The sequence below is a fragment of the Oratosquilla oratoria genome, chromosome 5, assembly GCF_046742065.1.
Source record: "Oratosquilla oratoria isolate Oo_2021 chromosome 5, ASM4674206v1, whole genome shotgun sequence".
NCBI lineage: Eukaryota > Metazoa > Arthropoda > Malacostraca > Stomatopoda > Squillidae > Oratosquilla > Oratosquilla oratoria.
The window spans coordinates 69,365,218-69,380,047 of NC_134781.1; positions in this window are offsets into that span (position 1 = coordinate 69,365,218).

Consider the following 14,830-nt stretch of genomic DNA (forward strand, 5'->3'; position numbering starts at 1 on the left):
AACAGCAAGGATTTCATCAACTTTAGGCAAAGGGTACTGGTCACATGAAATACTTTTGTTTAACTCCTTGAAATCTACACAGATACGCATTGACTTTTTGTCAGCTTTTAACACTGGTACAATTGGAGCTGCCCAAGTACTAGAATGTACTGGTTCAATGATATTGTTATCAACTAACTCTTCTAAAGCATCTTCTACCAATTTTCTGTAGTGGTAGGGCACAGGCCTTGCTTTTTTCCAACTAGGCACAGCACCGCTCTTTAGTTGTACCTTTGCTACAACACATGAAATTGGCAATCTAGAATCAGCTGAAAAATTATCTAATTGTACCTTGGAATCCAAAACATTAACTCCTTCCTCTATACCTGTGAGTGCAATACCAATTTTAGGCATTAAATCTCTTCCACATAAGTTAGAGTTATTAGATTCAACTACATACAAACTTTGAATTACATTGTGACCATTATAAAATATATTTGCATAAACCTTACCCAAAACATGCAAATCATTATTACCATAAGCCTTCAAAATTTTATCACTAGGCTCCAAAGATAAATTTAATTTCTTAACCCAATGCAAGGTTAGGGTAGACACACTGGCACCACAATCAATTTCGTACGGCACATTATGACCTTCAATATTAATATCAACCTTATTTCTCACTGGCAAAACCTTACCTACAACACTGTGTACAGGTTCATGAGAAATATCAACACTAACCACTTCTGGAAGGCTAGGTCGATCCACTAAATGTAACAATTGGTTATCATCACTACCAGTATCTCTCTCTTCCTGAGAAATTCCCTCAAAAACCATATTAGTTTTCTTTTTTCCAAACGTCTTCTTGTTGGTAAATTTTCCAAAAGATCCTTTCTGGGCACTGTGTGGCTTACCAGACACAGTCTTATCAAAACGGCACACTCGTTTGAGGTGTCCCTTCGTGTTACAAACTGAACAAGTTAGGTGCTTAAACCTACAGTTCTCACTTTTATGTGGATACCCGCAATGCTTACAACTTTCTTTTTTCTGACTATTAACATATTCAGAACTAACCCCCACTTTCCTCACTTCAGTAGTCGGGAGCTTTTCTCCAACAAAAGCTTTTTCCAAATTTAGAATTTTCTCTAAAATGTCCGTTGAAGACATAGTTTGTAAATCCAAATTCTCAGCAACTAAGTTCGGGAAATACACTTCAGTTTCTATTGCCATGAATAGTTGGTCTCTCACTCGAGGATCAAATAAGGTACCAAAACTACAATCCTTGGCTAGACTTTTCAAGTCAGCATACAAGTCTCTTAAACTTTCATCAGATTTTTTCTTTCTATTCTGAAATTTGATTAAACTCCGATGATAGCTCGGTTTTACCTTGTAATGTGCTTCTAAAAGCTTCACTAAATCATTATAGGTTTTCACATGTGGCAAATCAGGTGAAGTCAGGGAGGCAAGCGTGCTATACGTATCACTTCCTAATGATACTAATAAAGAATTTTTCTTCTTGTTATCATCAGTGATTCCATTGTATGCAAAATGAGCTTGCAGCATACTAAGCCATATCTCCCATCTAATCTTATTGGGGTCAAAACAGTCAATCTTACCTGAGTTATTTGCCATTGTAAATCTACTTGCATTAAATCCTGTTTCCTTGTGAAACTAATGACTCGTAGCCTGCTAAACCAAGGCTATTTTCGAATCCAGAGTGGCCAGGACGGTTCCGATGGAGTGAATAGGCGAGTATATCTTCATACTTCGATTTCTCCACCATCAGTTGGAAAGGCAGCTATTTCTGTCTTCTAAAACTTAAATCAGTCCTTTAGCACACAAATCCACAAATCCTCGTCGCCACTGTAGCAGTGTGTCGGTGAGGAAAGTTGAAAAACGGGGTCTTGCCTTTTGAGATTTATTAGCAAGCGGATGTAAACAAACAAGCGACGTCTAGAACGTCTTCGTATCAATGACTTGACATAAACAAAAGATGTCTACATAGGATTCAATTAGATACACACGACTAAAAGTGCTGTATAGGATCTAAGCCTATTACAAAGTATAAAACATATGAGAATCACATATATAAAGAATCTACAGCACCAGTATATAATTCTTTAACACCATTTACATGTATATAACAATAATAATAAGACAATTAATCTCAATTTACCACACTATGGCCATATCTTCGTTCGGTGGTGTATTTGCTTTTAGTGGGACTGAACAAACAACATAGCGTCTTGATCCTATGATTCCAGCTTCGTTCGGTAGTGAGTTTGTTTTTATTATTTGTTGATTTTCGCAAAAAGAAAAAAAGAGTATATTATGTTGGTGTATTATAATTTACAAAATTGACATTTAATTTTTTAATGCTATATCGCGTAGGTGTATATTTCCGAAAATACCGAAATAAGCCCCTTATTTTTTTAGTTATCCCTAGTATATTATTATATTCTTACCTGTGACTCAGTCTATGTTCTTTACATTTGTTTAATTCATTTGCACTGGTTATTGGCTTGAATTGCTTGTAAAAGGATTGTAAACTAAGATCAATCTATTTGCCTAAGACTTTTAAATTATTTCAATTCTATGTACTATATTAGACGTACTAATTATGTATATTTTACTAATTCGTGATTTTATATCCTATGACGAAGTCACTTGTAGCTATTCTCTCACTCTCACTGATTACACCTACGATCCTACATTAGCTAATTATTCTCTATATTTCTTCCACTGCTCTTTTCTCACTCCTTTCTCTCCCCTCGCTCACTCGACACTGTCGCACCACATTTACATCACATCATTTGATATTATTAGCCACGAGTTTCTCTTCTGCATTCTCCAGTGGCACTGAAGTATGCAGATAATAAATTTAAAAAATATCACTGGACTAAATCAATGTAGTGATATTTTTTTTTTCATTTGTCTTGTATCTAAGCCTGTGGTTATAAATGCTCCTTGCATATATAAATTCTCAATCTTGGTATTTTTGTTCCGACCTACTGCAAGTATAGCAGCCTTCTCTGGAGCGTCTTGTCACTTTTCTAATTCTTTTATATATTTTCACTTACTTTCACCGTTTTAATTGCACAGTTTCTGTGCATCATTGACTAATTTCACGTTCTTTTATGACATATCCACCAATAGAGCTTTTCTTTTAACTTTTCCTAAGCTATTTCAGTCCTAGATTTTTATTTTCAAATACCTTAACATCAACCGAACTATATCACTTTTTTCTGACTAACCATGATCCGTTCTGTGCTTGATTTTTTCTCTATCCTTTTGAGACAATGGGCACTTGACATCATGTGTCATTAGACCTGTTAAAATCACATTTTCATACGTTACTGTACTTTTTTCTATGTTTTTTTACCTGAAAAAGCCTCCCCCCAAAACAACAACAACAACAACAACATCCATTTATATCTAGGATGTATGGAAGCATTGCCGCATGGAGGCTGAAGTTTTTTGCTATCTTACAAAAAAAAAGGGCCAATTTTGAGGCATTTCTAAGCATATTTTGTGGTATGCTTTTTATCTAAGATAGAACAAAAATTAAGTAACATATTACAAAGGATTACAAAAGACTACAAAGGAGAAGCATGACGACAGGAGACCTTTTGGTCCATAACTAGGTCGGATGCGAAAAATTATAATAATGACAAATAGATAAATAAAAATTATAATATAGATATTAATAAAATAAATAAATAAATTAATTAATAGGTAAAGTTAAATGATAAACAAACAGGTAAATAGTAAATAATAATAAATGGACAGATACATAATAATAAACAGTAATCAAATAAATAATAATAAACAAATAGATAAACAATAACAAGCAAATAAACAAATGATATAAAATAAATTGCAGGCATTACAGCATCTTGCAATTTGAGACCATTATTTCTTGTCTGATTCTCATTCAATGTGAAATTGTTTTCACTTTTTATGCTGTCAGTTCCCTTTAGAATCTGGAAGGCCTGTATCAAATCACATCTGAGTCTACGCTTTTTTAGGGAATATATTCACGTGTTTTAGTCGATTTTCGTATTATCTATTTTTCATATTTTGAATCAGTTTTGTGGCAATCGTACTGAACTAATAGGTATGAAATTGTTGAAAATCCTGATCTTTTTTTTTAACCTGGAGACATGGTTTTTGTTCAGATGTTTTAATTTTAATTTAATTAAAACAAAAACTCATACATAATTTCAGCATTTGATTTCATATTTCATATTTACAGAAACCTGTTAATGTTGTTGGGCAACACTGAACTATGCAAAAACAAGGCCAGTACAGAAACTCGATCCAAATCCAGAAAACTATACACAATGGCATTAGGCAAGGAACTACGAGGACGCACAGTTGATGTCTCTGTGACCATTACTAACCATCACCTACCACGCACGTGATCCACATGCATGACGACATAGCACTCCCTCCCCTTTTTGCTGATTTCACTTTCCCAGACCTCAGTAATCTAACGCAGCAGAAATGAGACAAACAAGATATCGCCACGCGATGATGCTTAATGTCACCAGACAAACCCATTAAACCCCCTTAATTATACCTGCCCCTATTATATTACCCACAAGCTAACATATATATAACATATCTAACCATACCCACCAACCATACGACTAACCCCCATGTATAGAACTGACCCTAATGCATAGAATAGCGAGACTAACACCTTTACTTACGACAGGCCACTAACCCCCTATATAAGCCGACGAGATAATGCAACCTAGACAGGAGAGCTGGGCAGGTATTGAGCCTCCCAACTAGACCTGGCGAGGTCAAGTGCCTGCCAGACACAGGTGTGCCCGAGGTCAAGGCCCGGCACTTACTGTATTTTGCCCAAAGGGCCTATTGATAACTTGTTGTTAAAGACCCACATTTATTGTTATAGATAAACAGGAGAAAAATCCCCCTTCGGAGTTTATCTCGTCTGCATTAAGTCCACCTTATGTAATCACAACAAACACCCGGAGTTACAGTCTCAGAACCTCCAACTACAGTCCACAAGCAAGCATCAAGTCATCCGTCCACCAGATTTCTCACTGAAACCTCCTTGGTCGGATACACTTCAGCTTGTATTAGTGGTTCCCAGCTTCCCACCAACAGACAAGCATTCCAATACTTACTTTATCTCTAAAGTTTACCAGAAAATACAGGGAAACCCATGATTCAAGACTTTGCCCATGAAACTGTTGAAGCTACCATTCCATTCTGGCAGATGGCTAGGATCAGACGATGACCAGACAGAATTGCATGAAGCTCTTCGTGAAACTTCATGACAAACACAGAGCACTGATGAAGAGCGAAGGAAGAGCAGGTGACACTGGAGGAAAGAGGAGTACATTTATTTTAGAATTGGACAGCCTGTTCGACATGGGAGCTCCAGATGCTGTCCAGGATAGAGAGGGCAACAGACTGCTATACAGCGAGAATAAATATGAGGACATCAGGTTCTACCAGGAGCAGAGGACTGAGAGGAAAGGTCCATGTCGGGTCATGACAAGATCTTTAAGACAAGATCCCAGCAACAAGTAGGCCGGACTGAGAGGCAACTGCTGAGGCAAGAAGAAGGTAATCATACTTTCATACTTTTACTAATCATACTCGTACTTTTGAATATCACAAGTTGGAAGTTTTACATGATTACCACACTGTATTATTTTGCAGTTTTAAATACTTACCACATTGTATTGTTTTGCAGCTGCAGCAGAACAAGTGGTAGTTACTCACGTGGATGACATTACCTGGGGTGATTCCAGTGACAGTGACGCGAGTACTGAGGATATGGATTACCAGCAGCTTCATCCTGAATGTTCTTAGCATGAAGACACCGTGACTTTGACATTACTTAGGAGAGTCATGGAATATGATGCCATCTGCAATACTGCTGATAGTCTTGGCTTGTCTGACAATCAAGTTACTGCCCTAGTTTCTGCCCCCTTGAAACCTGGTGGGGCTGATCTGGACAAGTTAATCGTTTCTAGATCAACAACACGTCGTAACAGAATACTGTCCAGGTACAACATAAGCCAGAACTACATGGTGGAGTTCAGTGAGGACTCTCCCCAGCTTGCTGCTCTACAATGGGATGGGAAGATGCTCAGAGACGTCCTGGATAGTGAACCTGGGACCACCTCAGACACTTTAGTTGTGCTCGTGTCTGGACCACTGCCCACTCCAAGATCTAAGAATATAAGGTCTAACCACTTCCGACCGAATTTCGAGGGAGTTGGCGCAGCGGGCCCGTGAACGTCACCTGGCAGCTCAAAGTGGGGTTAGCGGGTCCTATAGCTGTCACTTGAAGCTGGTCCGTCGTTCGAAAATGACGTCGCCTTCGCTCGCACTGCTCCACGCAATTAGTTATATTCTGACAAATATTATATAAAATATATATAAAATATTATAGTTCCTGTCTATATATATGAATATATATGATATATAATATATATATATATATAATATATAAAATATTATAGTTCCTGTCTTCCTTGGCGTTTCAAAGTTTTCTTCAGTGTATCACAAAGAGAAAATGGACTCAGCCAAAAGACGTCAGAAGCTGCGCAGAAGAATGTAAACGGTCTGACCTGTATATTTAGACCTTGACTCAGACAAGCGACTATGAGGAATATATACGCAGATGTTTTCTTTCTATTTGTATTTCTTTGAACACTACACAATATCACCACAGTCAAGATATAGTTCCTTACATACCTGTACAAGCACCGAACATCACAGGGGGTAAGACAAAATATCATGCAGTTCCTTCAACACTGTATAGCTTCTATAATTACTTTATATTAAGTGTATGGCATAAACTTTACACTCAAGAATTTCCTAGACATTAACAGAACACCTTTCACATAATAAAACACCAGTTTTAATGTTAATTGATTCACACAAAGAGGGAAGAAGAGGGCACTAAGTGTATACTATAGTCTGTTCGCTCCAAGGAGTCTTTTCAGGGTGTGGTATACGTCGTGATTTACTACTAACCATTCTGCCAAATCAACCGTAGTACATGCCTCTCTTAATTCCCAACTATGTGCTTTTTTGTTGTTTTCTTTTTTCAATACTCTATATAGTAAATGAAACTGCAGTACCATGAGTATAGCTTTTTCATGATTGTAACAACGATTTCAATCAATTCTGTGACGTGTGATAGCGTTTTCTCCCCATGTGGCCACGTCGAGGTGTCACAAGTGAGACATGAGGGATGGGTGATAGGTAATCGTTGTTATAATCCCAATAAGTGATCCTCGCTGTAATATACAGCTTCCTTTACTATATACAGATTATGAAAAAATAGAATAGCACATACATGGGAAAAGAGAGAGAGAGGGGGGGGGCATGTACTAAGGCACGGCGAATGCCACTTCCTGAACTGACTTGGTGCTCACAGACCATAGTGTGCACGATGCTACCATCGGAGAAGACTGTTACTGCACTGACACCTTCGACCCATACAAACAAAAACGTGCTCGATCAAGCTTCACACGTACCCCAACCGACTACGTACATAACTATGTAAATTATATGCCTGACTTCTAATTTGTAACAATGTGGACAAAATGTAAACAAGAACTATGCAGACATGCAGATAACACACACATATGACACATTAGACCTGTTATAAAATATTTTCATACGTTACTGTACTTTTTCCTATGCTTCTTGACCTTAAAAAAATCACATCCATTTTTATCTAATATTTATTGAAGCATTGCCACATGGACGATGAAGTCTTTTGCTATCTATCTTACCATAAGGGCCAATTATGAGGCATTTCTAAGCATATTTTGTGGTATAATTTTTCATCTATCCAATGTAGACAAACAAAATCAGGTACCAAATGAATGAGCAGGATCTACTCTACATATATAAACCGTTAGAACTGATTATTTTTCCCCGTGACTTTTAATAGATACGAATTTTTTGAAAATCTTGACTTTTTTATTAACCTGGAGATATGGTTTTTGCATAGAGTAAAATAGACCAACAAAATAGTTATCAAATTAAAGTAATTTTAGTGATCTGCTCTTTTGAATGTGTAATAATTTATTAACATTGTACGAAAAAAGGCATGTTATTTATGGTATTTACAGAAAAAAAAATCATATATTTGACATATACCATACAAAGTGGAAATTACAATTTTGCAATAACTGAAACTACCAAAATAACCATGATTATATATATCAAAATGATGTTACACAGTCATTTGTTAAATGTTTGCTTCTTGGAGCTTTCGAAGCTCCGTCTGTTGTATTCCAAACGATGGAGCAGATATCCCCTCTGTTTGGGATCTGTAGTGATGACATTTGCAAAATCATCATCATCTTAACTCCACGCTCAGCGATATCATTCACTTCTCTGAGGGATCTCACATATTCCAAAGCTTTCTTGTAGTCCTCCTTCTCTGGCTATGATTCAACCTGATCCAAGAGCCAGTCAGTTCCAATGCTGAGGATGTCTAACAGAAGATGGGATTCCGGACCAATGAGATCTACTAGTGTGGTCTTGGCTGTCACCTTCTGAAATACATGTTTTCCCATTCTGAAGCTGTCTGGCTTCTAAGCTGTCTGGCTGCTTGTCACTCAGCCTGCTGCTGAAGAACGTGAATGGCATGGCCTCCTGTGTCAAGTACCACTTGTGATTTTCCATCTTCTGAAGAACTGCTTCGGCAACCTCTGTGTCTGATCTCTTGTACCTCAACATGTCCTGGATGAGCTGAAGATCATTCACAGGAGCATTCGGAGCAGATGTTGACATCATCAACATTGGTGTGTAGAACAGCGCCAGGAAGATGCTGAGTCGTTCCAGCTTTGCAACAGTCTCTTCATCATACTCAAGCTGGTCACAAAACATCTGCATCCTCCTGGAATACAATTTCCTGGCCATCCATCTGGCCCGGTGAAATGGCACCTGGTCGACTTCAGTGAATCCTACGAGGAGTGGGCCAAGGTCTAAATATACAGGTCAGACCGTTTACATTCTTCTGCGCAGCTTCTGACGTCTTTTGGCTGAGTCCATTTTCTCTTTGTGATACACTGAAGAAAACTTTGAAACGCCAAGGAAGACAGGAACTATAATATTTTATATATTATATATATATATATTATATATCATATATATTCATATATATAGACAGGAACTATAATATTTTATATATATTTATATATATATTTTATATAATATTTGTCAGAATATAACTAATTGCGTGGAGCAGTGCGAGCGAAGGCGACGTCATTTTCGAACGACGGACCAGCTTCAACTGACAGCCATAGGACCCGCTAACCCCACTTTGAGCAGCCAGGTGACGTTCACGGGCCCGCTGCGCCAACTCCCTCGCAATTCGGTCGGAAGTGGTTAGACCTTATATTCTTAGATCTTGGTCTGAGTCATACTCGTAAGTACAATACTCGCGTCTGGGACACGTGAGAGCACTCAGAAAACTTGTGATTATGGGTAGGCAACACCTTGTACATTGCTCTTCGTTTGTACCGTTTCTGGCGTTTTGGCCAAAACTCTAAGACTTTAACAATTAGATTTTTTTTTGCAGATTTAGACGGCCATTCTATTTTTTTTTTTTTTTTTTTTTTTTTTTTTTGAGGAGGGGGCAGAAGAAAAAGGACGCCATGATTCCCCACCCCCGACGCACACAACCAAGGCATGTTGATGCCCCATTTGCTAATCCTTCCAGTTGTTTCGTTATGATGGCCGTATGGATGCATAAGGTTTACGATCGCTCGTAGGCTTAATTTAGTCTAAATACAACTTGTTATGCAATTGAACAATCTTGCTGGAGTGTTGTTTCCTCTTGTTTGTGTCCCATCTCTGACCCACTAGGTAATAGTGATCCCCATTACAATATGTAACAGAGTATTACCACGGCCATATGGACATGTGGGATTTATGATGATGATCCTACTCACAGTGTTGTTTCCGCAGGAGACAAAACTCGATGGGGGACGACGCCCACAGAATTCATTGTTGGGGAAAGTTGATCGAAACCAGTTGAGAGTTGCTTGGAGTGGGAAGGGAGGGTGGCTGCATGGGAACTTGCTCAGAGGGACCGTGGTGACTGGCACCGGTGTGAGTGAAGCAACGTGCCCCCTAGTGTATGCCCCCAGTTGATGATGATTACCCCGAGGGTATTCCAATACCACATGCTTCCTACTCCTCCCAATTTACTTACTTACAATGAAAATCTCCTTATAAGAAAGGACGCAGGGACAACATTCCTTAATATTCGGACCCATTCCAGGCCTTTGATATAAGAGGGACGTATGCTATCTTGAAATCTATTCTTCCTCTCTGGCTCTAGTTCTCAGTTTCATTGCTTATCATATCTTCTCCTAGTATAACTTTACTCACCATTAAGTAAGATCTCACTATCATAATCACCATACTTTTCATTTTATCTTCAGACTCTCTTTTTAAAAATTCAAAAATAGAGATCAATATTGATTAGTAGTATGGTCTCTATTAAAATAACAGGTTCACTTACCTTCAGCTAGTCAAAGGAGCGCAAAAAATTACACGAGGTAGATAAAATTAAACTGAAAAGTGTTATGGAATAATTAAAGAAGGAACAAGAAAAATTAGGAAGGAAGTAATAAAGGTACTTTAATAAAGGTCACGCTGGTAAGAGATGTAAGTAAAATATGTGTTATATATGTGGATAGAACAAAGAACACATTACATTAGGATGGCTTAGAGAGAACTACAAAGAACTAAGGAGATTGTAAACGTGGTTATGGAAGATAACTATTAAGTACAGGAGAGGACTGGAAAGAGTTCAGGTTTGGTAAATATGTGCTAGCGGGAATGGCTTATAAACTGTAAGTTTACACTGCAAAACACAGTAAATGAGATAATTATTGATGAAACATGGAAACTGGCTAACAAGGTCAAGTTTAGGAATATATACAAAGGGACGCAACTGAAGAAAGCAAAAACAAGAGAAAAAATATACATATTACCAAAGAAGAAAAGAAGTTGTGTAAAATGATTAGTGATATGTGCAATGAAATGCTGAGAATAGTTCCTGAGACTCAGTATGCAGATAAAATGAAAATGGTACTATGAGTAGCTGAAACCTGCAAGGTTGCTGGAATGGTTATATTTAGTTATTTGGGAATGATTAAAAGAAGTGACAGGTTGATGGGCTTGATGTATTTACCTTCGTGTCCAGTAACCAAATCTTGGTTAAAAGAAAATTGTAAGCAAGTTAACCCTACTGCTCATATGGGCAAATTTGTTATTCACGTGAATCTTGCCCTGGCTCACGCCAGTTACTAGTAGTCAGCATGGAGGATCTTCTTGTTAGCAAAGGACTATTTTGGCCAAGGAAATACTACTGCAAAATGAGTTTGTGTTGTAATGACATCGACTGGTGAACTTACAACATTATTACATGGTTATCATTACTAGAACTCTCAACAGTGCATGCATAAGTATTATGATCCTACAATGCTACAGTAATATTTCAGCAGTTTGTTGGGTTAAAACTTTAAACATGACCATTTTGATAATCTATTCACTGTCCATGTGGACAGAATCGTCATTGATAAGGATTTTGTTCTGGGTAACACCAGACATTTTAGTTCTGCTCCTAAGTGTCTAGTGTTTAGTTTCCTCCTCGGACTACTGTGATGTGCTGCAACGACTACGTCATGTCGCCTGCACGCCATTCTCCTGTATTGATGTTTCCATATTTCTCTCCTTACCATTCTTGGGCATCGCCTTCTTGTTCTCGTTTCCTCACTACACCAACAATTTCAATGTTCCATACAAAAATTCAGTCACAACAGCATTTGGTAATTAATCGGGGTTATGTGAAATAATAGACAAGTAATGATTTAATAATTTCTTTCATAAAAAAAAACCATCCATTTAATGCGCTTGGTCGGGGCGACAGAGTACATGGAGGTTTATATGCATCTTCCTAGTACATACGTCAAACTTTCATAATATTCTACAGGAACAGACATACTTAACCATAGAAATATTTAATATGACTACATTTTGTAGATACTCTGGTTGTTTCAACAAATTTTCACTGGAAATTATTTGACTGCAATGAAATGTACAGGAGAAAACACCAGCCAGACCTTGTATTTTTGCTTCATGTTCATATTTCAGGTTCCTTAAATATATATACAAGTTTCTTTTCTGTGTTTCGTCAAAGAATTCTACACTTGCATCCAGCAAATCCCAAAAGGAATCTGAATTTAAAACCGCATTGAATTTTACATTATTGTTGACAAATATTTCTAGTCATGTATATGACTAAGCATGTAAACCTCTGCCTTCACAATGGACCTAAGTACAACCACACCAACAGTATGGAAAAGGTACTAAACAGCAAGTACTATCAACAACCACCAAGCTTCTAAAAAATTGGGGAGGTTGGAAAACGTTCATCACCATATTGCTTGCATTCATGCCTTCACTTAGCAACCACTGCCTCTGCTGCCGCCACTGCTGCTGCCGATGCCCTGCCGCTGCTGCTGCTGCCGCTGCTGCTGCTAGCGCTATTTCCCCCATCCACTTTACAACCTCACCACCAAAAATCAACTACTACCATCGTGCTTGAAACTATGCGCTGGGTCGTTGGGCCCAGGGATAGAGAAATCATTGTTAAACGAGGTGGACTGTACTTCCTGTGGTTAACAGTCAGTGCAAATTAAGAAAAATAGACTGGCCAAAGTGAATAAAATGTATTCAAATAATGTAGCTGAAAAAAACTGATCGTGATGAATATGACAGCATTGAATGAGTCACCATACTTAAGACGCTATTAAGAAAAACATAATGCAAACAATATTCATAACTAGGTACATGAATATTCACAGGTCATTGGTAAATTCTATAACGGTTGTCATATTAAGAACAACTTATGGCGATACTGATATTGCTCGATTTCGCAACGATATGGAATTATTTGAGAAACTGCAATTCCATTTGTGATCATTTTGGTGACATGGATGCTATGTGAAGCCATAACGCGAGTGAAATCAACACACACATGTCAACAAGGTATCAAAATAAATTGTAGAAACAATTGCAACAATAATACAAAATTACTCGCAATCTGGACTGTTTAAACTGCCGTTATATTCGCAAGCCATGATTGATGATGATCCTTCTCGTTCTAATAATCAAAATAAAAACGTTAGCTTTGCTGAGTTGATGCCATTTGACATCGGCAACATTCGTGGAAATTCGTCGTGACTCGAACGACGGAACAATAGTGATGAGTTGATGGGAACGACACTAATGATCATCGAATGTTGTAAGATGTCATGATTATGACAACACGTCCAGTCTATAAAGCCGAGATCACATTGGTCACATCAGGAATAGTTCCCGATTCTCCTCGTTCTCATATCAGTTCTCACGACGTTCAGCATGAAGTTCCCCACAGGGATCAAAGACAAAACCAAACCTAAACTGTCGTGTTCCAAAAAAATGGCTCTAAAATACATATGTATATATATTTTTTTCTTTTCTAAGTTTTCAATCCTTCACACAAACTTGTTTCTTTTTCCTGTGGAGTCCTGTCAACTGGAAAACAACAGAAATATAATTAGTTCGAGCCATCCGGAATCCAGTTTTAGTGGCTTTGCGTGTTTACGTTTTGTCACCTCCCCTTTGGTTATACGATCATCTGTGCGTTTGACTAGAGTATAAGACTAGCAACAACTGGCTGTTACGAGTTATCATTATTGGTGACGGTTGCTGGATTCAGGAACCAACGTGACTTCGGCTTTACCAGCGGTGAATAAAAAAGCTCAAACTGCTATAACGACAGTCCCCTATGATAACAGCGAGAAATGGTCGAATGACGGCAATGGCAACAAAATAACAAGTAATAATTTTGAATAGTATTCAGCAACAATTTCATTTATGGTATTGCTAAAAACGCAAGGATAACAAATTAAAACAAATATATATGGAAGCAGTGCATGCATAGAAGCTGGAATACTGATAGTTGTTACTGGATGATAAAAGATTGACAATGATTCAGTATTCCACCTGCATGGAGCTCAATCCGACGAGGGGGAATTATTTAACTTACACTTATTTCAACCTGCATCCTTGTTATCACTAATTCAACATCCTACACCTGTGGTGCTATGCCTTATGGTACTAAATACGAATCTAACAATCTCAGCGAATCTGTGTAGATTCGTGGATAGGCAGCCTGGCCAAGACCAAGTCACTGGAAGGCAGTTTCTTCCTTGCCAGCGTAACAGATTGACGAAAATGACACCTTTCCTTGTACCCTGACTAGTACTAGTACTGACTTGCGTGGCATGCAACGAGATCATTACCTTGAAGGGCAACGGGCAGCAGCGGCTTCCTGGGTCCTCCTCGAACCACAAGGAGCAATAATCAAGATCGGGGGCCAGCAAAGGACTGAAGGAAATAGGGGAAAGGGCCCGCGCGCCATATCCATTCTCCCAAGTACTCCGTCCTTCTCTCTTTTGACTAATGCCCTATTCATCCCTGAGGACTGAATAGCGAAGTACTTCCCATTAGCCAAGTATCTAACAATGTGTTAAACTGATGAGCGACAAAGGAGCGGGTGAGTGAAGGACAGGAGCAAGCTGTCATCCGTTTTATCTTGGTGCGATAATCAACAGTACCTTTCATGCTGTACATTTTTTTTTCTTTACGGAAGTAATGTACTTTACAGTATCATAATATGGCAATTTATATAAACAAATTACAGTATTCACAAACTGGGGTTGGGCCTCGGCCAACCACGGTCGGCGCGGCGTCGGAGCCCAGGCTTCCATGCCATCCACGG